Source organism: Pongo pygmaeus, chromosome 15 (assembly GCF_028885625.2).
Source record: "Pongo pygmaeus isolate AG05252 chromosome 15, NHGRI_mPonPyg2-v2.0_pri, whole genome shotgun sequence".
Lineage (NCBI taxonomy): Eukaryota > Metazoa > Chordata > Mammalia > Primates > Hominidae > Pongo > Pongo pygmaeus.
In genome coordinates, this window is record NC_072388.2 from 72,318,317 (window position 1) to 72,336,609 (window position 18,293).

At 40.3% G+C, this 18,293-nt stretch overlaps 1 protein-coding gene across 31 annotated transcripts in view; it reads right to left on the reverse strand.

Moving 5' to 3' along the window:
- The window catches only part of NUMB (NUMB endocytic adaptor protein), a 194,792-nt gene that overhangs the window by 123,952 nt on the left and 52,547 nt on the right, over nucleotides 1–18,293 (reverse strand). The window lies entirely within an intron of this gene.

Genomic DNA, 18,293 nt, shown 5'->3' on the forward strand with positions numbered 1-18,293 from the left:
GAAAATAAGTCTAAATTGGAGTTGATATCAACTTTGGGTAGAAATGAAAACTAGTATAGTCTTATTTTTATTTTTTAGAGACAGGCACATGCCATACACCCAGCTAATTTTTTATTTTTATTTTTTGTAGAGATAGGGACTTATTCTGTCACCTGGCTGGGGTGCAGTGGCATGACCATAGCTCAACTGTAACCTCAAACTCCTGGGCTCAAGTGATCCTCCTGCCTCAGTCTCCCAAAGTGCTGAGATTACAGGCATGAGCTACCATACCTAGCCAGCCTGCCCCTCTATCCAACCATCTACGCATCTATCCATCTATCTAATCTATCTATTTACTTTAATTATTGGGGGGGGTGTGTGTGTGTGTGTGTGTGTGTGTGTGTGTGTGTGTTTAAGCAACAAGGTCTTGCTCTGTGGCCCAAGCTGGAATACAGTGGCACAATCATAACTCACTGGAACCTCATACTCCTGGTCTCAAGGGATCTTCCCACCTCAGCCTCCAGAGAAGCTGGGACTACAGGCCCACACCACAAGGCCTGGCTAGTTTTTTTGTGGGTTTTTTTGTTGTTGTTTTTTTTGTTTTGGAGAAACGAGGCCTTGCTATGTTACCCGGGCTGGTCTCAAACTCCTGAGCTCAACTGATACTCCTGTCTTAGCCTCTCAAAGTGCTGGGATTACAGGTGTGAGCCACCAGCGTTTTTAGAATACAGTTTTGCAATATGCAACTGAAGACCTTAAAATGAACAAATATTGAGGAATATTTCACACAGAATCATCAGACCAATCAGATAATTTACGATATATCTATACCAGTGGTTCTCAAACTTTAGCATGTATCAGAATCACCTAAAGGTTTGTAAAACCATAGATTGCGGCTTGGCGCAGTGGCCCATGCCTGTAATCCCAGCATTTTGGGAGGCTGAGTTGGGCAGATCACTTGAAGTCAGGAGTTTGAGACCAGTCTGGCCAACACGGTGAAACCCTGTCTCTACTAAAAATACAAAAAATTAGCCAGGCGTGGTGGCGCACACCTGTAATTCCAGCTGCTCAGGAGGCTAAGACAGGAGAAACACTTGAACCCGGGAGGCAGAGGTTGCAGTGAGCTGAGATCGCACCACTGCACTCCAGCCTGGGCAACAGAGTGAGTGATATGCCGTCTCAAAACAAAACAAAACAAAACAAAATAACCACAGATTCCTGGGCCCCCAAACCAGGTTTCCGATTCAGTAGGTCTGGATGGAGGCCAAGAATATGCACTTCTAACAAATTCCCAAGTAATGCTGGTATCTCTGGTCCAAGGACCATGCTGAGAATCATTGATCTAAAAAATGGACTTCTATGAAACCATTAAAAATGAAGATCTATATTCACTGATATGATATATATACATGCAGTGGTGTACTGATAAGCCACCCTGGGGAGTAATTCAGCGGGGAGAAAGATGCCCTGCTTTGTAGCATTTGCCAAATTCACTGATGTAGCTGATCCCACCATTGCTAATATCAAGCTACCAACAATTTGGATTTGCATAATTTCTTAATTATTGGCTCTGGTGAGATAGTGCTAGCTGGTCCAAGGACACTAACCAGAAAAATATCTAACAAGATATAAGGCAAAATGGTAATTAAGCAGTTATCTTTGGGTAAAATAATTATAGGGATTTTCTTAATGGCTTCCTGTATTTTCTTAATTGTTTTATGAGCATTCTCACGTTTATAATAAAAATCTATTAACAATTAAAAATGAAGTTATTTGCATTGGCTATATCTTTCTGGTCATTAAATATTCACACACATACATTCATTCATATATATATATATATATATATATATATATATATATATATGTCTATAAAGGTTTGGATTAAGAGTTCTGTATAGCTGGAAGTTTTGCATCCCCTCTAGAGAGAAGACACTGATATTTAAACATGAAGAACAAGTCTACTACCGCACTCTCTTTCTGTGTTAACCTGGCCTTGATGAAGTGGAAAAAAAAAGAATGGTAAAGGCCCAGCTGAGAAGTCTTTGAACTCTAGCCCTGGGGCATCAAGGGCTAGATGTTTCTGTTTACAAAACGAAGCATTAACAGCTGCCCTAGAATCCAAGCAGAAAATAGCCTAAGACAGCCTGCAATGCATGTGCTATAAAACCCAGTTTCACAAAAACAGCAGGAACATAATCCCACTAGCTTTGCCACATAAAAATGTAGTTTTGATTAACAGTTCACCAAACTGTTAATGGAAAAAATCAAAAATAGCTTAAATATTCCACAATAGAAGATTAAATAATTTAAAGCTGCATAAAATCGGTGCATAAAATGGAATATGCACCTATTAAATGGTGATATTTTAAAATTTCTAACAACATGGGGAAATGGTCATAAATTATTGTGAAAGGAAAAAATGTAAGAAAACTGTGTATATAATTCCATTAATAAACTACATATTTGTATATGAGAGAGAGACACAGAGAGAGAGAGAGAGAAAGTGTGTGTGTGTGTGTGTGTGTGTGTGTATGTGTTTAAAGACCAGAAAAATATAGCCAAGGTTAATAGCAATTATCTCTGGATTAGGGTATTACAGATGATCTTTTTATATTTGCCCATTTGTATTTTCAAAAATATCTACAGCAAATATATATTATTTGGGTATTTTTTTTTTTTTTTAGTCACCAAGCGGGGAAACCCAAATGGTAACAAGTAAATGAAAAGATGCCCAACCTTACAATCAATCACAGAAATAGAAATTAAAACAATATACTTCTTTATTCCCATCAGATTGACAAGGCTAAATAGATAGGTTAAGACCAAATATTGGTGAGTATTTAAGGAAATGGGAATCCTAATTTACTACTGGTGGGAGCATCAACTGGGTAGCCATTCTAAAAAACAACTTGGCAATATTTAGTGAAATTAAGTATGTGTATGGGCCACAAGTCAGCAATTCCTTTTCTCGGTATATACTAGAGTAACCTTTGCACATATCAATAGGATATATGCATAAGGATGTACACAGCAGCACTATTTGTGTTAGTTTTCAACACACCTAGGTATCTATTGTTAGAGAAACATACAAGTAAAATGTGGAAATACATATACAATGGAACATTATACAACAGTCAGTTGTTGTAAACTAGATTTACAAATACAGTATGTGCTTCCATAATTCCTTTTTTTGATCAAAAAAGAATAAATAAGATTCAGAGCATAATACCATTATACAAATTAAAAACACATACACACAAAACAATATGAAAATATTTCAAAAATAAGCACATACTTACATGAAGCATATTAAATACAGTTGGCCCTCCATATCCATGGGTTCAACCAGCTGTGGATTGAAAATATGCCAGAGCCAGGCACGGGGGCTCACGCCTATAATCCCGGCACTTTGGGAGGCTAAGGCGGGGCAGATCACCTGAGGTCCGGAGTTAGAAACCAGCCTGACGAAAATGGAGAAACCCTGTCTCTACTAAAAATACAAAATTAGCTGGGTGTGGTGGCACATGCCTGTAATCTCTGCTACTTGGGAGGCTGAGGCAGGAGAATCGCTTGAACCCAGGACACAGAGGCTGCAGTGAGCCGAGATTGCGCCATTGCACTCCAGCCTGGGTGACAAGAGCCAAACTATGTCTCAAAAAAAAAAAAAAAGAAAAGAAAAGAAAATATGCCAGAAAAAAACGGCTTAGCCATATGTAGTGGCTCACTTCTGTAATTCCAACAACTCCGGAGGCTAAACTAGGAGGACTGCTTGAGGCCAGGAGTTTGAGCTTACAGTGAACAATGACTACACCACTGCACTCCAGCATGGGCAACACAGCAAGAGCCTATCTCTAAAAAATAAATAAACAGGCCAGGTACGGTGGCTCACACCTGTAATCCCAACACTTTGGGAGGCCAAGGCCAGTGGATCACTTCAGGCCAGGAGTTCAAGACCAGCCTAGCCAACATGGAGAAACCCCATCTCTACAAAAATAAAAAAATTAGCTGGATGTGGTGGCATCTGTAATCCCAGCTACTCAGGAGGCTGAGGCAGGAGAATCGTTTGAACCCAGGAGATAGAGGTTGCAGTGAGCTGAGATCGTGCCACTGCACTCCAGCCTAGGCGATGGAGTGAGACTCTGTCTCAAAAACAAAACAAAACAAAACAAAAAAAACAAAAGTAAAAATATATAAATGAATAAGCAAGCAAGTGAGCTATCAAGTCATGAAGAGAACACATGAAAGAACTTTAAATGCACATTACTAAGTGAAAGAAGCCAATCTGAAAAGGCTACATATAATATATGATTCCAACTATATGACATTCTGGAAAAGGCAAAACTATGGAGACAGGAAAAGGATCAGTGGTTACCAAAGGTTAGGTGAGAGGAAGGGATGGACAGTCAGAGCACAGAGAATCTTTGGGGTAGTAAAACTATTTTGCATGATACTACAATGGTGGATGCATGTGATTACATTTGCCAAAATCCTTGAAAGTACAACACCAAGAATAAACTCTAATGTAACCTAAGGACTTTGGGTGAAAATAATGTGTCAATGTGGGTTTATCGATTATAACAAATTATGAAACATATCATTGGTCTTCTTCCCCTTTCCTGACATATACCTCATAAAACCATTGGCACCTCTGGAGTGATGAGTATCTTTTACATGCTAATGAGATGACAGTGGCTGGACATCTCTAGATAGCTTCAAGGATAAGGGCTGGTCACCTGAAAGACCAAGGCATGATAAGAGGGTTGAGATTTCCAGCTCCAGCCCCCAACCTCCAGAGAGGGAAGATGAGCTGAAGGGTAAGCTGATTACAAATGGCCAATGACTTAATCAATCATGCCTATGTAATGAGGCTTCCATAAAAACCCGAAAGGACAGGGTTTGGAGAGCTTCCGGATAGATGAACACATGGAGGTTCCTGGAGGGTGGCACACCTGAAGAAGGCATGGCATGCCCCTTTCCACATACCTTGCCCTATGCATCTCTTCCATCTGTCTCCTTTGTAATACCCTTTATGATAACCCAATAAATGTAAATGAAGTGTTTCCCTGAGTTCTGTGAGCCACTCTAGCAAATTAATTGAACCAAAAGAGGGAGCTGTGGTAACCCCGATTTATGGCTAATCAGCCAGAAGCACAGGACACAACCTGGGGCTTGCAATTTAAGTAGGGGACTGGGCCCTCAACCTGTGGGATCTGATTCTATCTCCAAGTAAATAATGTCAGAATTGAGTTAAAATGTAGGATACCCAGCTGGTGTCTGCCAAAGAACTGACCTGTTGCTGGTAGATAGAAATCCCCACACATTTTGGTGACCAGAGGGGCTGTGTTATACTGAGTTTGTATTGGTTTGATTTTTCTTATATCTCCTGTGTACTATTCTGGTAAGGAATGTTGACAGTAAGAAAGGCTGTGGGTTTGTGGGGGCAACAGGTATATGGAAACTCTGTATTTTTTTGCTCAATTTTGCTATAAACCTGAAACTGTTCTAAAAAAATTAAGTCTTACAAAAACTAACAAAAAAAAAACAGGGGATGGTACTCATGAACCAATAATGACAAACTGGCTATAAACAAACAAAACAAAGAAGTACAGATCTGGAAGGTTCATGTCAAAGGCACCAGAGCACATCCATATGTACAACAGAAACCACTAACAAAATATGTAAGACTAAATTTTTTTTTTTTTTTGAGACAGAGTCTCGCTCTGTTGTCCAGGCTGGAGTGCAGTGGCATGATCTCGGCTCACTGCAAGCTCCGCCTCCCAGGTTCAAGTCATTCTCCTGCCTCAGCCTCCCAAGCAGCTGGGACCACAGGTGCCTGCCACCACGCCTGGCTAATTTTCTGTATTTTTAGTAGAGATGGGGTTTCACTGTGCTAGCCAGGATGGTCTTGATCTCCTGACCTTGTGATCCGCCCACCTCGGCCTCCCAGAGTGCTGGGATTACAGGCATGAGCCACCATGTCCAGCCTAAATTTGTTTTTGAGACAGGGTCTCACTCTGTCACCCAGGCTGGAAAGCAGTGGGGTGCAATCAGAGCTCACTGCAGCTTCAAACTGCTGGGCTCAAGCAATCTTCCTGCCTCAGCCTTCATGAGTAGCTAGGACCACATGCACGCACCACCATGTCCAGCTAATTTTTTAGAATTATTTGTAATGACAAGGTCTCACTATGTTTGCCCAGGCTGGAATCAAACTCCTGAGCTCAAGTGATTCCTCTGCCTCAACTTCCCAAAGTGCTAGGATTACAGGAGTGAGCCACTGCAGCCGGCTAAAAACTTTTTAATCATGGTAGGAAAAGACCTCATAATTCAAATACAGTTTCTGCAGCTATTTTTCTTCAACAGATGAAGAAAAATACTACTAATCAACAATATCTCCTTGATCACAAATACATTTCTAGAGTAAATTAAATGACTGATTCCCTATCTGTTATATGGATCCTAAAACATAAAAATAATAACTAAAAATAGCAGGAGCAGCTGCCTTTTACTGACAGTCCATAAAGTATTGCACTGTACATATATCTAATCTTTCTAACAATCCTCAGAGATTACACACTATATTACTATCTCAGAGAGATTAATTGATTTGCCTAAGAACATACAACTATGTAGTGTAACTGGGAATCAAATATAATCTTCTACTATAAAGTCTGTGCTCTCTCACTCTACCCCAATGTCCATATACCCAACAATTATAATATCTCCCATTGTAGCACCTCCAATGTATTAGGCCCTGTATTAGGTACTTTACATAAATTATCTCCTTCACACTTTGCGACTGCCTTAAAAGTCAGATATTATTAATTCCATTTTACACATGAGGAAATAGAGGCTTATAAATTCAGTAACTTGCCCAAGGTCTCAAGATTCAAGCCAAGTTTAACTTTGCATTATCAAAAGCTCACTTTCACAACTAAATTTAAAATTATCTTTACTATTTTTAGTCCTTTTGTTCTCCACACTATCCAGTTAAATGTTATTATGTAATAATAAAGCACCTACGTGCTGAACATCACATTGAAGTCAAACAAACACAATTTTGATATAAAATAAATGTAATCATATAACTGTGACAGATGTTAACTGGTTACTCAAAAAGCCATTCCCAAATCCCTACTCCCTCCTTGACTCTCATTACAGAGGCCAAAAGACAAAAACAGCTGGAGGTGACCATATGACCCAATTTTGGCCCTTGGAACATCAGAAGTGACTTGCTGGAATCACTAATAAGAAAGCTTTTCCTTGGCATAGTCTTTTTCCTTCTTCCTTGAATGTAGGTGGAAGGCTGGACCTGCAGTAGCCGTCTTAAGACCATGAAAGGCCAAGCAAATCACAAATTCATAGGCCCCAACAATGCTGAACCATTAAAGAAACATGAGCGGCTGCCGACTTCAGATTTCTGTAAGCTTTAGTCAGGTTTTCAACTGCTTACAGCTTGATTCACCCATTATACATCACCATATCAGAAACTCTAACACAATTTTAACTGTAAGTAACTTCCTGGCTAATAATTAAAAACAAAGTCACATACTAGTCCTAAATTAGTCTGACAAAGTTACAATCTCCTGATGAGGACTATTCTGAGTATTTGCTCAGGGAGCTGTGAGAAGACTGAGCTGAGGAAAGAATGAGAGACAAGAATACAGAATCAGGGAGCTCCCTGGGCTCTGAATTGCGCACATGGTAAGAGCCCAGACTCTCAAAATAATTACCAGAAGTATATCATCAGAAGGGACACATCCTTGAACAATAATATAAGCCTTCAAGAGATTGGCGGGGCATGGTGGCTCACGCCTGTAATCCCAGCACTTTGGGAGGACGAGGCAGGCAAATCACCTGAGGCCAGGAGTTTGAGACCAACCTGGCCAACATGGCAAAACCCTGTCTCTATTAAAAATACAAAAAAAAAGAGGCCAGGCATGGTGGCTCATGCCTGTAATTCCAGGACTTTGGGAGGCCAAGGCGGGTGGATCACGAGGTCAGGAGTTTGAAACCAGCCTGGCCAATATGCTGAAACCCTGTCTCTACTAAAAATACAAAAATTAGCCAGGTATGGTGGCGCGGCCCTGTAGTCCCAGCTACTCAGGAGACTGAGGCAGAAGAATCACTTGAACCCCGGAGGCCGAGGTTGCAGTGAGCCGAGATCACCTGAGCGACAGAGCAAGACTCCATCTGAAAAAAAAAAACAAAAAGATTAGCCAGGCATGGTGGCGCACATCTGTCATCCCAGCTACTTGGAAAGCTGAGACACAAGAATCGCTTGAGCCTGGGAGGCAGAGGTTGTAATGAGCTGAGACTGTGCCACTGAACTCCAGTCTGGGTGACAAAGCAAGGCTATGTCTCAAAAAAAAAAAAAAAAAAAAGATAACATGCTTCAAAACAAAAGCCCTGGAACGTCAAGACTCTTGTCGAAAAAAATTCATAGTTAAGGTATGATCAGGGTCTTGGGGTTATAGGAAAAAATAGTTTGCATTTAATAATAAATGTTTATAAAGTATAATATCCTTTTTCTTAGAAGATGCATGCTCAAGTATTTAGAGGTAAATTATCATGATGTCTACAACTTACTTTCAAGTGGTTCATACAAAAGAGGATACATACATATTAGAATACACATATAAAGTATGGGAAAATGCGAAAAAATATTGAAATATCACTGGGGGATATACAGATGTTCAACATATGTCTTACAATATTGTACATTTGAAATATTTCATAATAAAAAGTTGGTGTTAATGTTAATTTCCTGATTTTGGTATTGTACTACAGCTATGTAACTTGGTAAAGGGCACATAGGACTTCATTATCCTATTTTTATACCTTTCTGTGAATCTAAAATTATTTTTTTTTTTTTTTTGGAGACGGAGTCTTGCTCTGTCACCCAGGCTGGAGTGCAATGGTGTGATCTTAGCTCACTGCAACTTCCACCTCCTGGGTTCAAGCAATTCTTATGCCTCAGCCTCCAGAGTAGCTGGGATTACAGGCACGCGCCACCGCGCCCAGCTAATTTTTATATTTTTAGTAGAGACAGGGTTTCACCACGTTGGCCAGGCTGGTCTCGAACTCCTGACCTTGTGACCTGCCCGCCTCCGCCTCCCAAAGTGCTGGGATTACAGGCGTGAGAAAATTATTTCCAAACAAAAAGTTAAAAATGTTGGGAAGATTTCTTGCTTGGTAAGATGAAGTAAATATATCTCCCTTTATCTTCCAGTTAACTAAACTGTAACACTGGGACGGAATGCATGAACAGCTATTTGAAGACACTGTAAAGTAAATATCACAGGTGGATCCAGGGAAATCACCAGAATTCCAACTATCCCCAAACTAGCTGTGAGTTTATCATTTTTTTTCCCTCTAGTATCCTCCAGCCTGAACTCAACACAACCCAAAACCCAGAATTGAGGACAATGGTGCAGGCAGAGAGAGAAACAAAACCCTCTAGCTCTGGCTCAAGGCCAGTAAAGGGAATTCCTACAGCTCAGAGAAGATGAGGGAAATCCTTTACGTAATTTTTTCTTTTTTTTTTTTGACATGGTCTCACTCTGTTGCCCAGGCTAGAATGCAGTGGCACAATCACAGCTCGCCACAACCTCAAACTCCTGGGTTCAAGTTATCCTCCCGCCTCATCCCCCCAAAGTGCTAGGATTACAGGTGTGAGCCACTGTGCTCAGCAGCTTGGGAAAACTCCATACTCTCATGTGTCAGTCCCCAGGTCATCCATGGTGGGGGCAGCAGCAACAGCAGAAGAATGTGGGAATGCAAAACCTCCAGGAACAAAACTTTTGAAGGAAGGGAACCTTTCTCTCCATCCAGTGGAGCCTTGCCTCCAAGTGGGCAGGACAAACTCCATTGTTTTGTGTTTTTTTCCTTCTCTCTCTTGTCTGTAGGAAAGTGACCCCATAATGTTGTTTATGAACTGCTGGGCTCATCCTCAACCTGTGTAGGTATGCATCTGATACCAATTGGCATAATAAAAACTTTGATAACTGAGATAATGAGTAGACCTACACCCAGATCCCAGACTGACCACTGGGTGGAACACTTGTGGGACAGATCTGAATAACACTGCCAAAGCTCAGAAAATTGAATTTATATGGAACCACAACCCACAGAAGATTAAAACAAAAATACCAATATTCTCCACAGAATATTAACATATTTTTGTGTTTTTTTTTTATTATACTTTAAGTTCTAGGGTACATGTGCACAACGTGCAGGTTTGTTACATATGTATACATGTGCCATGTTCATGTGCTGCACCCATTAACTCATCATTTACATTAGGTATATCGCCTAATGCTATCCCTCCCCCCTCCCCCCACCCCACGATAGGCCCCGGTGTGTGATGTTCCCCTTCCTGTGTCCAAGTGTTCTCATTGTTCAATTCCCACCTATGAGTGAGAACATGTGGTGTTTGGTTTTCTGTCCTTGTGATAGTTTGCTGAGAATGATGGTTTCCAGCTTCATCCATGTCCCCACAAAGGACATGAACTCATCATTTTTTATGGCTGCATAGTATTCCGTGGTGTATATGTGCCACATTTTCTTAATCTAGTCTATCATTGATGGTTTGGTGGTGTGCACCTGCAGTTCCAGCTACTTGAGAGGCTGAGATGGGAGGATGACTTGAGCAAGGGAGGTGGAGGCTGCAGTGAACCATGCTCACTAGTGCCACTGCACTCTAGCCTAGGCAACAGAGTGAGATCACTTCTCAAAAAAATATATAAATGAAAAGAGAGAATAATTGCTTAGTCTCTTTTTTAATATACAAAGTTTCCTTTAAAAGGGAAAATAAATAGTGTTATAATTTAGTTTCTCCATTGTATTCTACAGGTATACATACAAGGGAATTTAGAAATAATGTGTTAGGCGGTGGCTCATGCCTGTTATCCCAGCACTTTGGGAAGCCAAGGCAGGCAGATCACGAGGTCAGGAGATCAAGACCATCCTGGCTAACATGGTGAAACCCTGTCTCTACCAAAAATCCAAAAACTTAGCTGGGCATGGTGGCGGGTGCCTGTAGTCCCAGCTGCTTGGGAGGCTGAGGCAGGAGAATGGTGTGCACCCAGGAGGCGGAGCTTGCAGTGAGCTGTGATTGCGCCACTGCACTCCAGCCTAGGCGACAGCAAGACTTCGTCTCAAAAAAAAAAAAAAAAAAAAAAAAATTAATGTGTTAAGATAAAACAATTAAATTTGAACTTTTAAACTGGGATTAACTTAAAGTTGAAATAGCTGTCTTCAACTTTAAACACACAGTTGTGATACTATCAATTACTGCCTGCCTTGAAGTTTCTTATTTATACATGACAATGCCATACTATAAAACAAGCAAGTAAGGTAACTATAAAAACTAATCCTCCCCAGGCACGGTGGCTCATGCCTGTAATCCCAGCACTTTGGGAAGCTGAAGCGGGTAGATCACCTGAGATCAGGAGCTCGAGACCAGCCTGGCCAACATGATGAAACCTTGTCTCTACTAAAAATAGCAAAAATTAGCTGAGTGTGATGGTGTGTGCCTGTAAGTCCCAGCTACTGAGGAGGCTGAGGTAGGAAAATCACTTGAACCTGGGGGGCGAAGGCTGCAGTGAGATCACCCCATTGCACTCCACCCTGGGCCACAGGGCAAGACTCCGTATCAAAAAACCAAACAAACAAAAAGCCAATCTTCCCTTCTACCCAGAAGTCCAATTTAACATCTATCCCTTGGGCTAAAATATATAGATGATTACGCCAAGTAAAAGATAAGCAAATCAGTACTATGGGCAGTAGTAACAGCACACAGTCTTTGGACAATCCTGGATTTAAATTTTCATTCTGTCCTTCAAAGTCATTTAACTAATCTAGACTTCCGTTTCCTCATTTATAAAACCATCTACCTCATAATGATTAAACAATAAAGTATATAAATGGTTTAACATAACACCTGGTACAAAATAAATGCACAGTAAATGGCAGTTGGCATGTCCATTAAGGAAACCCAATGTTACCACTGCCAAAACCACTTAGAGGAAGTTTTTTCTCAGCAACCCTTGTCTGTTCTACATGGAATTTCTGACATCATTTATTCTGTTTACTAATAAAAATCCTAAACTCCCAAATAGCTCAACACCAAGAGCCTTTTTCCTCCATGCCTGGGATCAAACTATCAGCAGGCTTTAAAAGAGTCTAATGAAGAAACAACTCCAAGAGTATTTCTAATAGTGCAGAAGTCTCAACACATCACCTGGCTGGATAGTAGCCATATCTTTTTATGATATGTTAACTACTTCCCTACTCCAAATTTTAAACACTTTTGTTAAACACTTCACTCACAGAAGGTACTATACCTTTTAATAATTAGGACTAGAGGGTACAGGAGGGTTAGGAGTAATAAAGAAAAGCCATGTAACTTCTGTATTAACAAAAACCTGATAGTAGCTATTATCCTTTCAAAACAAATCACTGCCTTTTTAAAAAAACAAGGCAGAAATACACTCCGGAATGAAGTGTTGCCAATAGAAAAAAAATAAAAATTAAAAAAATTATAATCTCATACTAGGTATTGTGGCATTACATTTAAAAAAAAAAAATAGTAAGGTGGTCAAATGTAGCAGCTCACACCTGTAATCCCAGCACTTTTTGAGAGGCCAAGGCAGAAGGATCACTTGAAGCCAGGAGTTCGACCCAAACTGCTTAAATGTATTATCTTTTTTTTTCACTGTCTTTTTTCTCTTTCTTCCTATAATTAGTTATTACAAGTTCCATCTCTCTTAATTAATTCTAAATTCTTTTTTTTTTTTTTTTTTAGGGAGAGTCTCACTCTGTCACAAGGCCGGAGTGCAGTGGCATGATCTCAATGATCTCGGCTCACTGCAACCTCCGCCTCCCAGGTTCAAGTGATTCTCCTGCCTCAGCCTCCTGAGTAGCTGGGACTATAGGCACACACCACCAAGCCCAGCTAATTTTTGTATTAGCAACATAATGAGACCCCATCTCTACAAAAAAATTTTTTAAATTAATTGGGCATGGTGGTGCACACCTGTAGCCCTAGCCGCTAGGGAGGCTGAGGTAGGAGGATTGCTTGAACCCACGAGTTTGAGGCTGCAGTGAGCTATCACCGTGCCTACTATACTCCAGCTTAAATGACAGAGCAAGACCCTGTCTCTAAAGACAATAATAATTAGTCTGGACGACGTAGCTCACACCTATAATCCTAGCACTTTGGGAGGCTGAGGCAGGCAGATCACTGAAGGTCAGGAGTTCAAGTCCAGCCTGGCCAACATGGTGAAACCCCATCTCTACTAAAAATACAAAAATTAGCTGGGTGTGGTGGCGCATCCCTGTAATCTCAGCTACTGGGGAAGCTGAGATACGAGGATCACTTGCACCTGGGAGATGGAAGGTGCACTGAGCCAAGATCACGCCACTGCCCTCCAGCCTAGGAGACAGAGCAAGACCCTGTCTCAAAAAAATACATAAGTAAATAAAATAAATAAATAATAATAATGGGTATAGAGCTTCAGTTTTGCAAGATCAAAGGAGTTCTGAAAATTGGCTGCAGAGCAATGTGAATGTACTTAACATTTAAAGATGGTTAGCATGGTAAATTTTTATGATATGCTAATTATTCCCTACTCCAAATTTTAAACACTTTTGTTAAACACTTCATTCACAGAAGGTACTATACCTTTTAATAATTAGGACTAGAGGGTACAGGAGGGTTAGGAGTAATAAAAAAAAAAAGCCATGTAACTTCTGTATTAACAAAAACCTGTAAAAGCATGAACTGAATGCCGTTTTTCAAATAAGAATCATTGTAATTTTAGAACTAGGAATCTCATTTTAAAAAATGGTAAGTAGGAGAACACTAATCTCTAAGCAATATAATTTACTTCTTCCAGAATTACTAAAAATCCTTTTTGCATTTTAAAATAATTTGTACAGGCTCTGCACAGTGGTGCACACCTACAGTCCCAGCTACGCAAGGATACAAGTACGCTATGATCACACCTATGTATAGCCACGGCACTCCAGCCTTGGCAATATATGGTAAAACCTGTGACTAAAAAAATAAACAAAAATAAAATTAACTTTACATAGTCATGTATCTTTACACAAGAACTTTATCATTTACTTCCTTCCAAGGATTACATAAAGTACCAAAATAAACACTACCATATTTGTAATTTCTTTAGAGTGTTTAGGAACTTCTGTTGTTACTTGTTTCAGAGAACAGTATTTCACTATTTGAGAGATTTTCATCCCCTCAGGCACAGGCGTACAGAAGATAATGTATTCAATAGATCTGTATCAGGTATCAGCAATTAACCTACTCTGACTTCTTAAAAGCAAAAGTGAGCTAAAAACAAATGCTTAAAACAAACAGTCAACTTAAATGCTTAAAGGCTTTCTATGTTTGCACATATATGCATATATTTGTTATTTAAGATACAGTATTTTACATTACCCATAATCATTATTCCTAATCTGTCTATTGTAAGACACCTTATCTTGGTTCTATTTATTGATTTTGGGGTTTTTTTAGAGACAGAGTCTCTCTCTGTCACCCACACTGGAGTGCAGTGGCACAGATCTCAGCTCACTGTAACCTCCACCTCCTGGGCTCAAGCGATTCTCCCACTTTTTTTTTTTTTTTATTATAAGTTCTAGAGTACATGTGCACAACGTGCAAGTTTGTTACATATGTATACATGTGCCATGTTCATGTGCTGCACCCATTAACTCATCATTTACATTAGGTATATCTCCTAATGCTATCCCTCTCCCCTCCCCCCACCCCACGACAGGCCCCGGTGTGTGATGTTCCCCTTTCTGTGTCCAAGTGTTCTCATTGTTCAATTCCCACCTATGAGTGAGAACATGTGGTGTTTGGTTTTCTGTCCTTGCGATAGTTTGCTGAGAATGATGGTTTCCAGCTTCATCCATGTCCCTACAAAGGACATGAACTCATCATTTTTTATGGCTGCATAGTATTCCATGGTGTATATGTGCCACATTTTCTTAATCCAGTCTATCATTGATGGACATTTGGGTTGGTTCCAAGTCCTTGCTATTGTGAATAGTGTCGCAATAAACATACATGTACATGGGTCTTTATAGTAGCATGATTTATGATCTTTTGGGTATATACCCAGTAATGGGATGGCTGGGTCAAATGGTATTTCTAGTTCTAGATCCTTGAGGAATTGCCACACTGTCTTCCACGATGGTTGAACTAGTTTACAGTCCCACCAACAGTGTAAGTGTTCCTATTTCTCCACATCCTCTCCAGCACTTGTTGTTTCCTGACTTTTTAATGACCGCCATTCTAACTGGTGTGAGATGGTATCTCATTGTGGTTTTGATTTGCATTTCTCTGATGGCCAGTGATGATGAGTATTTTTTCATGTGTCTGTTGGCTGCATAAATGTCTTCTTTTGAAAAGTGTCTGTTCATATCCTTCGCCCACTTGTTGATGAGGTTGTTTGATTCTCCCACTTTAGCCTCCAGAGTAGCTGGGGTTACAGGCGTGCACCACCACGCCCAGCTAATTTTTTGAATTTTTAGTAGAGACGGGGTTTCACTATTTTGGCCAGGCTGGCCTCCAACTCCCAGCCTCAAGTAATCCACCCACCTGGGCCTCCCAAGGTGCTGGGATGACAGGAGTGAGCCACCATGCCAGGTCTCATCTTGTTTTTAAATGCAAAAAAAACAAACAAACAAAAAAAAACCTCACTCCTGTCATCCCAGCCCTTTGGGAGGCCGAGATGAGCAGATGGCTTAAGCTCATGAGTTTGAGACAAGCCTGGGCAATACAGCAAAACCCCATTGCTACAAAAAATACAAAAATTAGCCAGGCATGGTAGCATGCACCTGTAGTCCCAGTTACTCTGGAGACTGAGATGAGAGGATCACTTGAGCCCGGGAGGTGGAGGTTGTAGTGCTAACTGCACTCCTCCCTGGGCAACAGAGCAAGACCCTGTCTCAAAACAAAACAAAAACAAAAATAGCTTTCTCAATCACTGTAACTTTTGAACTAAAATATATTGTTTCACAAAAATCAGTCAATTCTGATCATTTGCAGTTGAGAATTAACAAACTTCTGATATTGCCTCTATTGACACACTAGGTGGTTCAGTTATTTTCCATTACAGAATTTTACCTGCAAGTACTAGGGAAATAGTGCTGAACCGACTCTGTTAAATTAAACTCATTATGATGTAAATCACTTTGGAATGAGAAAGTATCTAGATAGCAAGAAAATCTTCTGGGTCTTCTGCTTCCTAAAGCCTATTGTCCATTCCTATAGTGAACAGACCACAAACACATGTAATGTTTACAGAATTCTCTAAAAATATTTTCCATCACATCCAGAATTTGAGTATTAGCTATATTCAAACCTCCCACAGGCAGTTTATATAACTGATAGCAGTCAATAAGGCAACTAAATACTCTGTAACTTTGCAGTTTTCTCATCCCACTGAAAAAACTTGGCCAGGCGTGGTGGCTCATGCCTGTAATCCCAGCACTTTGGGAGGCTGAGGCGGGCGGATCACAAGGTCAGGAGATCGAGACCATCCTGACCAACATGGTGAAACCCCGTCTCTACTAAAAATACAAAAAATTAGCTGGGCATGGTGGCACATGCCTGTAGTCCCAGCTACTCGGGAGGCTGAGGCAGGAGAATGGCATGAACTTGGGAGGCAGAACTTGCAGTGACCCAAGATCGCGCCACTGCACTCCAGCCTGGGTGACACAGCAAGACTCTGTCTCAAAAAAACAAAAAAGAAAAGAAAAAACGTAAGATATTTACCAGAAACTTAGTAGGTAAGACTGTACAATCCTGAAAAAGACTTCCCTTAAAGAAACAGAGACACACAAAACAAATTTGGAGGTATATAATGATTATATTGGCACTTGGTCCTCAAATTTATATTGGAAATCAATTTCCCAAATAATTATCAAATTATTCAAACAAACAAGAAAAAAAAAGACCCAAGTAGGCTTTGAACTAACATGTTCTTAAAAACAACAACAACAACAACAAAACTCCAAATTACAAATCTTATTTTTCATCTTGTTTATAAACTTTCATCTCTACTTTTGATTGTAGCAGTATACTGTTTTGTTGACACAAAAGAAAATTCCAGGCCAGACGCAGTGGCTCACGCCTGTAATCTCAGCACTTTGGGAAGCCGAGGAGGGTGGATCACCTGAGGTCAGGAGTTCAAGACCAGCCTGATGAACATGGTGAAACCCCATCTCTACTAAAAATACAAAATTTGCCGGGTGTGGTGGCGCATGCCTGGAATCCCAGCTACTCGGGAGGCTGAAGCAGGAGAATCACTTCAACCCAGGAGGCAGAGGTTGCAGTGAGCCGAGATCGTGCCATTGCATTCCAGCCTGGGCAACAAGAGCAAAACTCCTTCTCAAAAAAAAAAAAAAAAAAAAAAAAAGAGAGAAAATTCCAAATCTATTTCACTTTTTTTCTGTTTAGACATCTTATTTTCAATATCATACTCTACTACACAAGAACACATCAAATTCTTATTGAACTCATACACCATAATATCCTGCAAATATTCCTCTTTTTCATATATTACATGTTATTTATATTCTTTATCTCAAAAGTAATACAAATTGTGGCAGATATTATCCAAAGATGCCTGCAACATTAGATTCCATCCCATATGCTCTTCTTACAATGTGATGTTGATCCTTTCAAGTGGTGGAGTCTATGTCCACAGCTTCCTTGAAACTTGGGAGGACCTTTACAACTACATCAACCAGTAGGACAGAGCGAAGTAACACTATGTGACTTCCAAAACCAAGTCAAATATGCCATGCACCTTTGCCTTCCTCTCTTGGGATGCTCTCTCTCTCTTGGAACCCAGGCACCATGCTGTGAAGAAGCCAAGCAGCCACAAGAAGTCACATGAAGGTGTTCTTGCCAACAGCCCAGGCTGAGGTCCTAGCCAACAGCCAGCTTTAACCACCAGATATGTGAGTGAGCAAGCCTGCCTTCAAAGGATCCCAGTTCCCAGCCACTGAGCCACTCCAACCCTTCCAGCCACCCCACCTCATGCTGTATATTAACAGACAAGCATCCCTACCAATCAAGCCTTGCTCAAATTGCAAATATATGAACAAAATAAATGACTGTTGTTTTAAGCCACTAAGTTTGAGGTACTTTGTCACACAGCAATAGATAACTGCAACACAAGCTCATAAATACAATCTGGAAAACAGACAAAAAGAAAAACAATTTTAATTATTCTAAGTTTTACCATTATAAAACATTTTGACACACATTT